The sequence below is a fragment of the Coenobita brevimanus genome, chromosome 96 (assembly GCF_032717465.1).
Source record: "Coenobita brevimanus isolate Jiangsu-jjx chromosome 96, ASM3271746v2, whole genome shotgun sequence".
Classification (NCBI taxonomy): Eukaryota; Metazoa; Arthropoda; class Malacostraca; order Decapoda; family Coenobitidae; genus Coenobita; species Coenobita brevimanus.
In genome coordinates, this window is record NC_137049.1 from 12857327 (window position 1) to 12874078 (window position 16752).

Sequence of the window (16752 nt, forward strand, 5' to 3'; positions counted from 1 at the left end):
TAGACTGTACTATAAAAACCTCTCTCTCTCTCTCTCTCTCTCTCTCTCTCTCTCTCTGGAAACTTGCAAGTAAGCTGAGTGGAGTGGGTTGTTGAGTGGGTGGGTTGACAGGTGCGGTAGGTGAAGTAAGTGGGGTGAGGTGAGGTGAGTAGCATGGATGGAATGGATGGGGTGGGGCGGGTGGGTGGGTTGGGAAGTTGGGTGGGTGATTTGGTGGGCAAGATAGGCGGGGTGGGTAGAGTGGATGGGTGGGTAGGGTCGGCGTGATGGGTAGGGTGGGATGGATATGTGGATGGTTAAGGTTGGGTGGGCAGGAAGCGTGGGGAGGGTTGGCGTGGTGGGTAGAGTGGGTAGGTGGGTGGGTATTAGAGTGAGTGGGTGGGTAGGGTGGAGTAGTGCCGGTGGGCAGGTGTTTAGGGTGGGTGTGCAGATGGATGGGTAGGGCTGGGTGGGCAGGTAGAGTGCGTGCAGTGAGGTGCGTACAGTCAACGCTATGGGTGGCGTGGATAGGCAGGTGGGTATGATGATGTGGGTGACCAAACGGGTAGGGTGGGTGGGTAAGTGAGTGAGGTGGAATGGGTGGGTGAGTAGGGTGGGTTGGATGGGGCAGATTGGGTGGGGTGGGGTGGGTGGGAGGGCAGCTGAGGTGGGGTGGGTTGATGAGAAGGCTTCGTGCGTAGATAGATGGATGTATGCTTCATGAAGGACGATGCAGGAGATGGGCTTACTACACTGGATGAGTGGATAGCTATATGGGTGGGTGGATGGGTGAATGGATGGGAGGGAATAAGTCCTTTGGGTATTAGGTCCGTGTGACAAAAAGGTCCACAGCTGGACTAGGTCTATGTGAGAAAACCGGTCCCTGGGGGATATGTTCTTGAAGGGAAATGGGCCCAAATGGGAACAAAGATCCAGTTAGTAAGAATGGTCCATGGATGAAATAGGTCCCTGGAAGAAAATAAAGTTCACGAGAGGATTCGGTGTGTTCCCATGAGAAAGAAATGGGTTCATGAGGAAAAATAGGTCCAAAGAAGGAAAATTGGTTATTTGAGTGAACACTTAAGAAGGGAGAATACTGTAGGTCCATAGGGAAATTAGGTTCACGACGGAAAATAGGTCCAAAGGGAACAATCGATCCCAGGGGGAGGAATTAGGTTCTTAGATGGAAAAATAGGTCCAAAGCAGGAAAATGATATAAGGGAAAAATGCCCATGTGGGAAAAATTGGGCCAAGGGGGAAAATAGGTTCAAGAGGTAAAAGGCCCATGGGGGAAACAGATCTAAGAGGGAAATTGGTCCAATAGGAAAATATAGGTCCAAGGGGGAAAATGGGTCCTTGGGGAAAATAGATTCATGAAGGGAAACCTATCATGGGGAAAATTGGCCAAACGGGGAAAATAGATCCATAAAGGAAAAAACTGATCCACGGAGAAATAGGGCCAAGGAGGGTCCATGGGGGAAATAGGTGCACGGGAAAAATAGGTCCATGGAGAAAAATGTCCATGAGGAGAATGGGTCCATGGGGGAAAGCTGGTTGAAGGGGAGAAAAAGTCCAAGGGGGAAATAGGTTCATATGGTGAAAATGGATCCACGTGGTGAAAATGGCTCCATGGGGTGAAAATGGGTCCATGGGGAAACCAGGTGGTCAGGGGACGACGGGGGGGAGAGGGGGGGGACAAAGGCTGATTTATATGCTAGTAGTTCCCAAAAACTACAGGTCAGGTCTTTTCTTTGAGTGATCCTCAACCCTTCTACCAAGACCGGTTCCAGTCAGACTGAAACTGTTCTCTTTCTTTTCCCAAACAGTCATACGAGAATGAGCTATTGCCTTGCCCTATGACCTCCATATTTGACTGATTGTTCTCAAAATCTATTTTCTTTGTTCTCTCCTGACCTTCAACTCTTCCATCAAGTTGGTTTTCAATCAAATCAATACTGCTTAAGTTTGCCCTATCATGTGATCTTGACTTTTGATCCACTGTTGTCAAAAAACTCCTAGGAAGACTACATCTTGCCACCAAGTATGGTCAAAATCGGACAAAACTTTTTTTTTTTTAGTTATTTTGTTCACACACAAGTGCACAGTGAGTAAAACATTACCCTCCTCTCGTTTGTTAAGCGTGGGTGTAACATTAAAAAAATAATAATAATAATCACAGTATTGAAGAGTTTAGGGGATTTTTTTTTTTTCTCACGACTACGAGGAATCTTTCCCAAGCTGACGAGAATTTTCCAGCCGTACAAGAATAAAGACCACTCAGGGGACACAACATTCGCGCTCACTAACTGTGTCCTTGACCTTGAACTAATTGTTCTCAAAATCGAATTAGGCTACTTCACTTTGGCCTGATAGTGGTCGGTGGTGGTAGTTGTAAGTGGCTGCAGCCATCGTCCACTTACTTCTTTAGTGCTGAATACTTTTTTCTTCATCCTTTACTATCTATTTCTATGTCTGTCCTCCTCTCTTCCTTGTCTCCCTTTCCTTCCTGTCACATTTTACTACTCTTCTTTCCACTTCAAGTGGCTAAGCATTGAGAGACATGTCTAATGGTTTCCTGTAACTCGAGACATCATTTACAGTGTTGGGTGATAACCATATAACCACATCACGAAGTGAAGTGGAGCTTACTATGGTGCCTTTGTTAACTGGGTGGAACGATGCACAGGATCCATCCAGACGCACGGGACAACCCCGCAAGAGTAGTTGCTTACCTGTGGTTGATGGGTCTGCTTATCAGACAGATTAAGATTCATCAATAACAGCAACAACCCTAGCCTAACCCTTAACACTCTCACCAAATTTGGTCCAAACTAGCAAACTGCATCAAAACTGTTTTAATTGACATTTCCTGTGATCTTGATCTTCGACTTCTTGTTCTCAAAATCAAGTCTCTTCATCACTGGCTAATCCGCAGTCGTTCAATTAGTCAGACTCTAAGTTATAAGGTTGATTGACCATGACCTTTGACGGGGCTGTTCATAAAATATAATATCTTTATTCTTGTTTCACCCTGAACCTTCCCACAAAGTTTGGTCTACATGAGATCGAAACTGTTGAAGTTGGCCTTTCCATGTGACGTTGGCCTTCGCCTTACTATGTGACCGTAACATATAACTGATTGCTTGAAATTAAAACCATTTAATTGCGGGCTGTGCTGAAATGTTGTTATAACTCCTAGCATCGTTACGACAAAACGTCTCTCCTGAATTAAATTAAATCATCTATCTGCGTTCAAAGAAACGACAGAAAATAAACAAAGAATAGAAAAAATAATTTAGGAGTTAAGGAGTTACATAATGTGTGAAGAGTATGTACCGCATGTACTGACGTAGCTTCCAGCTTTGCTGGAACACTTAACCCATGTACACCGGGTCCCAAAAGTATCGGTGCACAACATGCGTGAAACATTTGGGACCACAGAACGAAGGTCACTGAATTATTAGTATCCGACCTACCACACGTTGGTAGCCCTGATGTCGGGAGGTGTTATATATCGCCAACTAGTAATAACTTCTTGCAAACATATAGCAAATGTAATGTTTATATAGACAGACACTGATGATACACAATGAGACGTTGGTAATGTCAGCAGTTGTTCGAACCTTTTCAGTAGACATCGCACCCCCTGTGCACCGATACTTTTGTGATCCATAGTACATCCTTTCACCTCTCCCAAGTGAAATAAAATCGTTTGGAGGCAGTAAAAATATATTTAAATAAAAGATGTCATCATACTAAGAGGGATAATGGAGTGCCAAAAACTATTCATAAGTTAAATATAATCGTCGGGAGTTATCAAGAATAGCCTTGAATAAGAAGACCTCGTACTGAAAGGGATAATGGATATTGTTTCTGTTATCATCCCAGTAGTATCATAGGCTTTTCCTAATCTGCATGAAATCATATGGAGGTAGCAAGAATAAATTTGGTATCCACATACCGAAGGGAATCATGAATTGTTTTTGAACTCTTCATTACGTAAGGTATTTCTATATTGCATACAGCCGCCATCTCTTAGGGTAAAAGTAAAAAAAAAAAGTTGTCGACCTGAAAGCGATAATGAACCACATCAATACGACGAGCCTATCAGTTTTCAAGTTCCAAGGTTACCCATCCCATCCCCACTCACTTACCAAAGCACGTCATGGTTCCTGGATCCCATATCACCTTTTTTTGTAACTTTACACACGTAATACGTTTATGGTGAAGGAAAAGCCAGCCAATTTTGTAGGTTCTAGGATACTCACTTCTCCCCACTTATCTACCCATCACAACTTAAGAATGCCGTATCTCAGTAACCAAACCACCTTTGCTTTACAGCTTTATCTTCATTAAGTTTACGGTAAACGCAATGTCTATCAGTTTTCAAGACCTTTACTTTCTCCCCCACCCCCTACATTCCCCATAAACTGCAGTTTGTGGATTTGGAATCTCAGTAGGCAGACCACATTTGGTTGTACTACTTCACACAGATATTAAATGTATGGTAAAACTGAAGCCCAATTTTTGTAATGTTCTAAGTCCTCTCTCCCCCATGCCTTCCTGACTCCCCAGTGTAACACAGTTTGTGGATATTATACTTCAATATCCAGGCTATCCTCTTGTTGTGTAGCCTTACAATAGGCCTATGGGAAAAGTATATCAGATGGGTACATCTGGAAAACACTAAATCGACGAGGAAAACGACTAAAGTCCATCTCCTTTACTTATCTCCTTGTTCCTAACCAGTGTCTATCACCTCCATACATTAAGTATTCAAGCTTGAACAAGCCCAGCATTATACCCCTCTCCCCCACACCACATGCACCAAAAATGGTGGACACTGTGCCTCGGTCCCTGGAATACATTCAGTTTTATCTTTCTACATAAATCTATCTATCTATATCTATCTATATACCTAGGCTGCTTCCCCCAAGGAAAGGGAGGTAGCCGAGACAGGACGCCACACTCCCCATTTACTCATCCATTCAAACACATTCATTCGCATCTTAGCCCCAAAGGGAAGAACGTACAGATCCTCACCGCACCACACGGCACAAGGGTCTACATAAATAGCAGGCCTTTTTTATAGACAGGTTTTTCTCCCCCAATGCTCCATTTCTCCAGGCACATCATTGTCTGCAATGGATGTATCTCAGGAATTTGATTTCCTATGGCCATGAAGCTTTACACACGCTATAGATTTATGGTAAAAGTGAACTCTATCGATTTTCAAGGATACAGGTCCCAACACCCCACTCCTCAGCGACCTCCTTGGACATCACTGTGCATCACGGCTTGTAGATTTCTTATCAATAACCATACCACATTTGGTTGTCCTACTTTATATATATAATAAGAACATGGGAAAAACATTTTTAAAGCTCTAGCTTATGGACTCTCAAGGTTCTCTACTGTATACCTCCACCCCTCCAAATCCCCGGTGCATCTTGTGAAAGGCATAACTTGGTGATCGGGCCACATTTGGTCCTGCAAATTTATGAACGCAGTAAGACGCTAGCATGTTGATTTTCAAGCTTCACTGTGGTGCACTATAGAAAAATGAACACAAAGGGATACAATGTTGTTCGACAGTCAGTGAATGGATTAAGTCTGGTTGTGTTGATACTACTACAAGACAATTTCTTTCAGCATGTAGGAAAGACGTCTCGAAGCAAAGGTGTTAAACTGAGATTGTTTCAAACCACTTCACTACGAAAGGTTTCTCCTAGCAGCTGAATACAATTACTAAGTAGTACCAGGAATGTAAGCAATACTGTCAAAATAATGAAGGGGTTAGCTCTTTGGCTGCAGTATTCAAGCTATGATATTCTCTTCTCACTGACTACTGAGGAGTATCTTCATTTCAGAAAACCCCTAAGTACTCAGACGGTTAAAAAGGCTATATAACCATTTCCTTGCAATGGTGGAGTTTAGGTATTGTATTCAGGCTAACTCCCGATGATTTATCCGCCATAGAGAACCTAAACCCACGTCTACCCCTACTTAGAAGCACTCCAGGGCTTGATATTCAGATAACCCACTGAGTACAGTGATGTCTTTTCGAGTTCATTCTTGAAAATACCAACAATTATACTTAGCTTTGAAGAGTTTTCGAATTAGAGAGGTTAAACAGAGCTTTCATTAATCCCTTCACTACAGGTAACTTCACCTAAAGTGTATAAAAATCATTCTCTCTCTGTCTCTGTCTGTCTGTCTGTCTGTCTGTCACTCCCTCTCTCTCTCTCTCTCTCTCTCTCTCTCTCTCTCTCTCTCTCTCTCTCTCTCTCTCTCTCTCTCTCTGTAATGCATGTACAGTATATACAGTGTGTATAAACATGCACTTTATTTTACTGAATACCACCGTACGATTAAACCATCACAGTGGAAACCTTTATTTTTACCTAATTAATCCAACTCAGGCCTTCCACCCTTAAACCTTCAACTCCTGCCAGTCCAATAACCTCACAAATCATCCGGTTCACCGTATTCTTACAACAGCCAGACGATATTACTTAGCAGGAAAAACTGATGGGCTAGTGTTGTAAGGGCGCCAGACAGTGTGAAGGTCATAATTATGCTAAGGACAGGATCGTACCCCACGCAGCCTTGGACGCATACACCAGCCAGGCCGTTACTGCTTTATTATCCTTTTATTATAAGACCACACGAAGCAAAAAGACTTCATGGCCACTATGAATCAACCCAGGAATCTGGTTCATTACGCTGGTTTGTCCTTCTCTGCCACTAGTTTTATGAGTTTTTGATTAGCTTAAGGGCACCAAATGAAGGGGAATATGTTGAAATAAATAATAGAGGTGATATAACACTAATAAGAGAAACATTTGGTGAAGGATGCAGTGTGAGGCATGGCACTGTGCGGGGAGCCAGGGTGAGAAGAGGCAGTGTGGGAGAAGGCAGTGCGAGGGGTGTTAGTGAGAGAGAAAGATGTGTGAGGGGAGGAAGTGTGAAAGGTGGCACTGTGAGTACAGGTAGTGCGAGGGGAGGAAGTGTGAAAGGTGGCAATGTGAGTACAGGTAGTGTGAGGGGAGGCAGTATAAGGACAGACACTTTTCTAGAAGGCAGTTTGAGGGAAGGCAAAGTTGGAGGAGGTAGTGTGAGGAATGGCAGTGTCAGGGGAGGTAATGTGAGGGAAGTCAGTGTGAGAAAGAGTGTGGGAGAATGTGACAGCAGAAAGAGGAGTTCAGTATGAGGGTGGCAGGGTAAGGAGCGTTTGTGGGGAGACTGTGTGAGGTGTTGTAGTGTAAGGGGTGGAAATGTGAAGGATGGAAGTGTGAGGGGAGGCACTGATAGGAAGGCAGTGTGAGGAGTGGCAGTCTGAGTGATGTAAAAGGAAGCAGAGTGTGTGTGTGTGTGTGTGTGTGTGTGTGTGTGTGTGTGTGTGTGTGTGTGTGTGTGTGTGTGTGTGTGAGAGAGAGAGAGAGAGAGAATGTAAGGGGATACAGAGTGATGGGCTGCAGTTTATGAAGCGACAGTGTAAGGAAGACAATGTGGTGGGTGGCAGAGTGAGAGGTAGCAGTGTGAAGGGAAGCAGTGTGAGGGTGTCAGTGTGAAGAAAGCTAACGTACCGTAGGGATGACTGTCTGAGGCGTGACACCCAAGACAGTGGCAGTGTGAGGAGAGGCAGTGTGAGAGGTTGCAATGTATGTGTTCTAGTGTGAGAGGTGACTGTGTGAAGGAGGCAGTGTGAGGGAAGGAAGTGGTGGCAGTCAGTGTGAAGAGCAGAAGTTAGAGAGACTGTGTGAGGGGGATAGCGTGCATGTGGTAGTGAGACGAGTGTTAGTGTGAGGCTGGGTAGTGTGAAAATAGGTTGTGTGAGGGGTACGCTTTAAGGGGAAGCAGTGTGTGGAGTGGCAGTGTGACAGAAGTAATGTGAGGGGAGGAAGCATGAGGAGTGGTAGTGTGAAGGGAACCAGTGTGAGGAGAGGTACTGTGGGGAGAACAAGTGTAAGGGAAAGTAAGACAGGTACTGCGAAGGGAGTGAGGAAGGTAGTGTGAAGGGGAATGCGGGAAATGGTGCGAGTGGAGTGGAGCATTGGTGTGAGGCGAGTGGGTTGGTCAGTGTGAAGGGAAAGGGAGGGCAGTTTGAGGGGAGTGGGGTAAGTACTGTGAGGGGAAAAGGAGGGGCAGTTTGAGGGGAGTGGGGTAAGTAGTGTGAGGGGAAAGGGAGGGCAGTTTGAGGGGAGTGGGGTAAGTACTGTGAGGGGAAAGGGAGGGGCAGTTTGAGGGGAGTGGGGTAAGTAGTGTGAGGGGAAAGGGAGGGGCAGTTTGAGGGGAGTGGGGTAAGTAGTGTGAGGGGAGTGCGGAAGGCAGTGTGAAGGGAATGGGGGAGGCAATATGAAACGAGGTAGAAGAAGGAGAGTGAGGGGAGTAGTGTTTGGGACGGCAGTGTGGGTGTGGTAGTGTGAGAGGAGCAGTGTGAGGGGCGGCAGTGCGTGGGGTGGCAGTGTAAGAGGTGGCAATATGGGGGTGGCAGTGTGTGGGGTGACAGTATGGGGGTGGCACTGTGCTGGGTGACAGTGTGGGGGTGGCAGTGTGTGGGATGACAGTGTGTGCGATGGCAGTGTGTGGAGTGCCAGTGTGGGGGTGGCAGTGTGTGGGGTGACTGTGTGGGGTGGCATTGTGTGGGGTGACTGTGGGGGTGGCTTTGTGTGGGGTGACTGCTGGGGTGGCAGTGTGTGGGGTGACACTGTGGGGGTGGCATTGTGTGGGGTGACAGTGTGTGGGGTGGCAGTGTGTGGGGTGGCAGTGTGTGGGATGGCAGTGTGGGGGTGGCATTGAGTGGGTTGGTAGTGTGTGGGGTGGCAGTGTGTGGGGCGGCATTGTGTGGGATGACAGTGTGGGGGTGGCATTGTGTGGGTTGGCAGTGTGTGGGATGCCATTGTGTGGAGTGACAGTGTGGGATGGCAGTGTGTGGAGTGGCAGTGTGTGGTGTGGCAGTGTGTGGGGTGGCATTGTGTGGGGTGGCAGTGTTTGGGGTGGCAGTGTGTGGGGTGGCAGTGTGTGGGGTGTCAGTATGTGGGTTGGCAGTGTGTGTGGTGGCAGTGTATGGGGTGGCATTGTGTGAGGTGGCTTTGTTTGGGGTGACAGTGTGGGGGTGGCATTGTGTGGGGTGACAGTTTGGGGGTGGCAGTGTGTGGGGCCGTATTGTATTGTGTGGGGTGACAGTGTGGGGGTGGCATTGTGTGGGGTGACAGTTTGGGGGTGGCAGTGTGTGGGACCGTATTGTATTGTGTGGGGTGGCAGTATGTGGGGTGGCATCGTGTGGGGTGGCATGTGTGGGGTGGCAGTGTGAGAGGTGGCAGTGTGTGGGGAGGCAGTGTGTGGGGTGGCAGTGTGAGAGGTGGCAGTGTGTCGGGGGACAGTGAGTGGGGTGTCAGTGTGAGAGGTGACAGTGTGTGGGGAGGCAGTGTGTGGGGTGGCAGTGTGAAAGGTCGCAGTGTGTGGGGTGGCAGTGTGAGAGGTGGCAGTGAGTGTGGTGGCATTGTGTGGGGTGGCATTGTGTGGGGTGGCAGTGTGTGGAGTGGCAGTGTGTGGGGTGCCATTGTGTGGGGTGGTGTTGTGTGGGATGGCAGTATGTGGGGTGGCAGTGTGTGAGGTGGCATTGTGTGGGGTGGCTTGTGTGGGGTGGCAGTGTGTGAGGTGGCAGTGTGTGGGGTGGCAGTGTGTGGGGTGGCATTGTGTGGGGTGGCACTGTGTGAAGTGGCAGTGTGAGAAGTGGCAGTGTGTGGGGAGGCAGTGTGTGGGGTGGCAGTGTGTGGGGTGGCAGTGTGAGAGGTGGCAGTGTGTGGGGTGGCATTGTGTGGGGTGGCATTATGTGGGGTGGCATTGTGTGGGGTGGCATTGCGTGGGGTGGCACTGTGTGGGGTGGGAGTGTGTGGGGTGGCATTGTGTGGGGCGGCAGTGTGAGAAGTGGCAGTGTGTGTGGAGGCAGTGTGTGGGGTGGCAGTGTGAGAGGTGGCAGTGTGTGGGGTGGCATTGTGTGGGGTGGTATTATGTGGGGTGGCATTGTGTGGGGTGGCATTGTGTGGGGTGGCAGTGTGAGAAGTGGCAGTGTGTGGGGAGGTAGTGTGTGAGGTGGCAGTGTGTGGGGAGGCAGTGTGTCGGGTGGCAGTGTGAAAGGCGGCAGTGTGTGGGGAGGCAGTGTGTGGGGTGGCAGTGTGAGAGGTGGCAATGTGTGTGGAGGCAGTGTGTGGGGTGGCAGTGTGACAGGTGGCAGTGTGTGGGGAAGCAGTGTGTGGAGTGGCAGTGTGTGGCGTGGTAGTGTGTGGGGTGACAGCGCGCGTGAGGGTGCCAGTATGTAAGGTGACAGTGTGAGGGTGGCAGTGCGTGGTGTGGCAGTGTGTAGGGTGGCAGTGTCTGGGATAACTGTGTGCGATGGCAGTGTGTGGAGTGAGAGTGTGGGGGTGGCACTGTGTGGGGTGACAATGGGAAGGTTGCAGTGTGTGGAGTGACAGTGTGTGGGGTGGCAGTGTGTGGGGTGGCAGTGTGTGGGGTGGCAGTGTGTGGGTGGCAGTGTGGGGGTGACAGTGTGGGGGTGACAGTGTGGGGTGGCAGTGTGTGGGGTGACAGTGTGTGGGGTGACAGTGTGGGGGTGACAGTGTGTGCGGTGGCAGTGTGTGCGGTGGCAATGTGTGGGGTGGCAGTGTGTGGGGTGACAGTGTGTGAGGTGACAGTGTGGGATGGCAGTGTGTGGGGTGGCAGTGTGTGGGATTGCTGTGTGTGGGGTGACAGTGTGTGGGATGGCATTGTGTGGGGTGGCAATGTGAGGAGTGGCAGTTTGAAGAAAGTGAGGAAGGCAGCGTGAAGAGAGGCAGTTCAGGGGGAGTAGTATGAGCTGTGACAATGTGAGGGGTGGCTGTGTAAGTGATAGCCAGTGTGAGGGGTGACAGTGTCTGGGAAAGCAGTGCTGAAGGGGAGCAACGTGGAGGAGGCAATGGGAGATGGCAGTGTGAAAGGTGGCACTGTAAGGAAAGCAGTGCCCGGGCTGGCAGTATGAGAGGTGGAGGTGTCAAGGTTGGCAGTGTAAGAGGTGGCGGTGTGAAAGATGGAAATGTAAGAGGTGGCAGTGTGAGGGGTGGAAGTGTGAGGGTTGGCAGCGTGAGAGGTGGCAGCGTGAGAGGTGGCAGCGTGAGAGGTGGCAGTGTGAGGGGTGGCAGTGTAAGAGGTGGAAATATGATAGGTAGCCGTGTGAGAGTTGTTAGTGTGAGAGTTAACAGTGTGAGGGGACTTAAGGGAGGCAGTGTGGAGGCAGTGTAAGTAAGCAGTATGAGAGAGTAGTGTGAGGGAGCAGTGTGACTGGAGTAAGGGAAATCAGTGTAAGCAGGCAGTGTTGAGAGGAGTGAGTGGTCAGTTTAAAGGCAGTGAGCGGCAGTATGAGGGAAGGCAGTGTGAGGGGAGTCAATATAAAGGGAATGAGGGAACAATAGGAATGGAGGGAAGGGAGGCAGTATGAAGGTAGTAAGAGAAGACAGTGTGAGGAAACTTGGTCACATTCAGTTACACCAGCTGGAAACACGAGATCATGCCGAGCGTATGGTGTCATGGCACAAGTTACAGATGCAAATACATACTGTACATGGAACGACCTATGTCATGTCGATGGAAGTTAGAGTAATAGGAGTGAGCGTGGTTGTCAAGTGGGTGGAAGAGATGTCGTGTGAATGGGAAAGATCCAATGGGGATTGGAGAGGGAGTCATGTGGAGGATCTAATGTGGGTAGAACTAGTCATGTGCATAAGAGAGGTATAAGAGGAGGAGGAGGAAGAGGGTGCCATGTGAGGTGTCATATGGATGGATGATATGTGGATGGGAGAAGGGTCTTGTGGGTGGAAAAGGTGCCATGTGTGTTTGGGAGAAGAGTCATGCGGATGGGAGAAGTGTCTTGGAAGGGAGACGTGCCATGTGTCTGTATGTGAGAGCGGTGTCATGTGGGTGGAAGAAGTGTCTTGTGGGTGGGAAAGGTGTCATGTGAGTGGGAGAAGTGTCACGTGAGTGGAAGAGGTATCATGTGTATGGGAGTAGTGTCTTGTGGATGGAAGAGGTGTCATGTGTGTGTGGAAGAGGTGCCATGTGGATGGGAGAAGTGTCATGTGAGCGAGAAATGTCATGTGGGTCGGAGAAGTGTCATGTATGTGGGAGAGGTGTCATGTGTAACGGTGAAGTGTCTTATGTGTGGAACAGGTGTCATGTGGATGGAAGAGGTGTCATGTGAGTGGGAGAAGCGTCATGTGGATGGGAGAGGTAAGAGGAATGTGTGGGAGAGGTGTCATACGGGCGGGAAAGGTGTCATACGGGAGGGAGAGGTGTCATGTGGGTGGGAGTGGTGTCATATGAGTGGGAGAAGTGTCAAGTGAGTGGGAGAGGTTCATGTTGGTGAAGCAATAACCATATGATATATCACAGCAGTATATTATGGAAATGACCAGAATTACAGGGCAAGAGGGGTATGCCAAGTTGAATCATCTGATGGTTGCACGAAAAAAATGTAAAAGGGATGCCATCGACTGAAGGGGTTAGTGGAGATTATTTCAAATCCCTTCAGTAAGAGATTTCCCACAAACTGAATAAAACTGTCAGGTAGTAGCAGGAACAACAATAATGATGTTGACTGGAGGAGCTGCTGGAGGTCACAAAATTTCCAACTCCTTTACAAAAACAGGACTCTTAATGACAAATAAAATCGTCTAGCTAACGGAAAAGTCATCGTGTCAGAGGAGTTACACAGCAGCGGGAGAACATCAGAGTAATGACACAGATTGTACTGGCAAAAGTTTAAGCCATGAGACCCTTTTCTGACAGTTGTGGCAATATTCAAACGCCAGAAGAAATGCTTAAGTCGTGGTGATTGAAAGGCTTTTCTAGTAGATGAATTTCTAAAGAGCAATGGTATATCTTTTTATACAGAAATGATCGAATTTTAAGTAGTAATACCATGATTTTCTTTAAAGAGTTGTGACCGGATTTTACTTCTCTTTCTGGTGATATGTTTTATTCTTGGTACCTACAGATTTTTTTTTTTTTTACGGGAGAGACATGTTTCCTGAGCAGAATACAATCGTTTGGAAACAGCATAAATAAATTTTTAAATACTTTATCGGATGGAGTGGTTATCGTATAATTAGAGGTTCTTCACTCCAAGCAATGTTATTCAACATAAAGGAACTCTATGTATTCAAAGGGTTATGTACGGTACAGTCTGCATAACCCTCTCACAACGTCGGGAGAAACTGATCGTATTATTGCCAACGCTTGACGCTTTTACGCAACACAAAGCAGCCCCGTGCAACCAAAAGGTTAAAGAGGAGTGGTGCGATGATTCAAAATTAGGGACCTACGACCGTAAACTTAAAGCAAATCGCAAAGAGGGCAACCCTGTAATTTCTGACGGACATTTATGGAACGCCAGTAATTGCTAATGTTAATTAGCCTGCGCCCAGCATTATAAAATTACCAGTGACACAAGAGGGCCAGAGACGCTTAGCTGTAAAAATGGTGGCTTGGATTCCCTTCGCGTTTGAAGGTCTAAGCATGCCGTCCTGGTTTTTAAATAAACCAGACCTTTTAAACTAAACTTTCTATGGTTAGTGAAAGTTTTTTTAAAGAGCAGAAACACGAGCAGAGTGTGATGTCAGTGTCCGAGATCAAGGACAGAGTGCCAGCTGGTGATGTTACAGTGTCAAGAGAGACGGAGTGCCAAGTTATCCAGAGCGCGTCATATCAGTGCCAGTTGAGGGTGGTGTGCGGGTGGTGTCATAACAATGCCATTATGTGTGTGTGTGTGTGTGTGTGTGTGTGTGTGTGTGTGTGTGTGTGTGTGTGTGTGTGTGTGTGTGTGTGTGTGTGTGTGTGTGTGTGTGTGTGTGTGTGTGTGTGTGTGTGTGTGTGTGTGTGTGAGGCGGTGGGCGGCAGGGCGGGCGGTGGCAGAGTGAGGCGGCAGTGGCCGTGCCTGTGCTTGACACACGGTTGCGCGGTGTGGCACTGGTCCGACCCGGTATTGATCCGGCGGCTGTGATGGCACCCAGGGCCCTGACACCATGACACTCGCCCACCGCCCTCAACTCGCCCTGCCCTCGCCCTCGGCCAGTCACAGGGTCATCTTACCTTAGCAGTGTGGAGGTTTAAGGACTCTCATGGCGGGCTGGTTGTGGCGGATCACACCCCGAACACGGCAATAAGCACACTGGCGGGTGCCTTGTGCCGCCACCCTTCCCGCCGGGTCACCATGGCAACCCAGGCTTTGCGCACACTCACCCAGCATCACTCTCACCTGCCCTCACACTTCCTACCTTCACCATCATTACCTCACATGAAATTAATAAACTCCTGACACACATACTAAAACAGGTATCTTTTTTTTTATTAAAGAAGAATATTCTACTTCATGTGCAGCATTGTTAGGCAGAATTTCCATACCTATTAATTCCTACATCTCCTGGCCAGCGTCCTGCAGGATAGGATGCACTGCTGCGGCGGAGGTAAAGGGAGGAATGATTGTGGCAGAATAGCATAACAACTGGGTCAGGTCTAGCAGCCACTACGCCTCTGACGCTGTGGGGGAGGTCCGGGGTGGGGGAGCAGCTTTGAAGAGGGAGAGGTATCTTTGATCCTTCGTTATTGGAAAATCATATTAATTATCATAGATCGGAAGCGGCAGGATAATTAGTTTTGTGGCCTGATATATGGAGCGAACGATCAACCTGATCCCATGAACGCTGTAGAAGGAGGCAAAGTGGACGCTGAGGGACATTAAATGGCAGATACTGCAGCATGTTTACTTCGCCAGATGTTCTTAAAGTTGTCCCATATTCACTCATCAGTCACTGACCTTACAAACATTTGGCAACAGATTTTACATAACAAAGCGTATATGACAGCAGAACAACATAAACTATGCAACCTTATTTTGCCTTCGAACAGTAACTACGACTCACACACACACACACACACACACACACACACACACACACAGATTTTCACACCAGCTGGTTTCCGAAACATATTCCAGGACTGTATCTTTACTGTTATCCATTTTAACCTTCTATTTCCATTTCTATATGATACAAGGAGATCTAGAACAAAACCTTTTGACCTCTACAGACATGGATCCGAGATGAAAGAAAATTCATCCCCCCTCTTGTGCCACAGGACCTGCAGGACCTCTTATACACAACGTGAGGTAGTGGGATTGCTACGACCACTTTCAGGCCATTCGATTCCATGGTTAGTCCATCCCAAGACAGTACTTAGTCAAGTGAGTTCAAACCTAACTTAATCTAGCCTAATATAACCTAGCTTTCTCTAACCTAACCTAAAATAACCTAACCTTACCTTGCCTAGTCCAGGCTAACCTGAAGAACTTGGGTATCGGAACCGGATCGACCGGTTACCATTCTGTTCGTATGCTAGAAAGAGGAATGGGGTTTCCAGTTCTCAGCTAAGTCCCTTTGGTAGAGAAACCATGGGTAGTGTCTTTTTCTACATATTCCCATGGATAATGTCTATGGGTGAATTTCAAATATGAACTACATTTACACAGGACCTGTATCTCTTTACCTAGCTGCCAATAACCATTACATTTCTTCTCTCTTATTTTATAAAAGAACGTCAGTATGACAGCGACAAAAGTAGGCGTCTGGGAATTATATGGGCTACAAAAGACCGTTTTTCTGGTAAGTGTGATATTAAGCTCGAGAACACAACGCCACCTCTCTGTATTCACTGACCTACGATAGACTGGTTCATTGATATCTGTTGTGGAATTCGACTTATCTTTTTTTTTATTAACAGACGAAATATATATTACGCAATTGTACAGCCATGCCACCCATGACTTCAAGGTAGCCTGGCAGTAGTTTGATAAGAGTCTGCGAAAGTATCAGGTCAGACCTGAAGTTTGTAGGTGTAACTTGTGAAATAACACTGCCACATTAACAGACTACTCACCAAATATTCATAATTTTTAATAACTGCAAGATCATGGCACTGTTTGACGTATCATGGCAAGAGTTCATGGCATATCCACGGTATATACCAACACAACGCTCCAGCAATTAAACAATGAAAGACAGCAATATAAACATACAGAAAACAGAAACTGTAAAGCTTTTGTAATAACAACCAATCCGCAGACCTCTCTCGGCTGTACGAAACACGTAACAACATTACTATAATATTATCACATACACGCACTGCCAGGGCTCATGCCGCCATCGCCTCCAATACCCAGCACATCCCTCCTTACAAAGAAAAGGCAGACATGCATGTGAACCATGACGCAAACATAAATTACCTTACATCATCATGCACTGAGTCTGGAAAATATTTTTTGCTGCATAGGCAGCCCTTTCCAATCGCCCACAGTATAATCCTCTTCACTCCAGAACAGACCTGTAATATTATAATGAAAACAAATAACTCTACAAGAACAGGGTCCCGTGGCACCAGCAACATATACCAGAAAAACCCACACGGCATCCAGGTCTTCACAACCATCAGCAACTACTCATATGCACATTGAAGAATCATCAGTATACGTAAATGAAAAAAGACCCAACAACCCTAAAAGCGGGACACTGGTCACCTTACCCATACAACGCACACTTCATATAACAACAGACATTTGTAACACCTTTGATGCTACACCATAATGCAGACTAATCACAAAAGTCTACAACAGAAACATGGAGAACAACACCAAACGTTGGCTTGCTAACTTCTTAATAAGTAGACAAGCACATGTTACACTCCAGG

General features: G+C 47.4%; 1 protein-coding gene across 6 annotated transcripts in view; it reads right to left on the bottom strand.

Annotated features, from left to right (window-relative positions):
* LOC145413381 (uncharacterized) overlaps positions 1 to 14158 on the bottom strand; it is a 1646837-nt gene extending 1632679 nt beyond the window's left edge. For all 6 annotated transcript variants that reach the window (XM_080283066.1, XM_080283067.1, XM_080283065.1 and 3 more), the window contains exon 1: positions 14104 to 14158. The gene's annotated coding sequence lies outside the window, so the exon portion shown is untranslated. The remainder of the gene's footprint in view (positions 1 to 14103) is intronic.
* Between the last annotated feature and the right edge of the window lie 2594 nt (positions 14159 to 16752).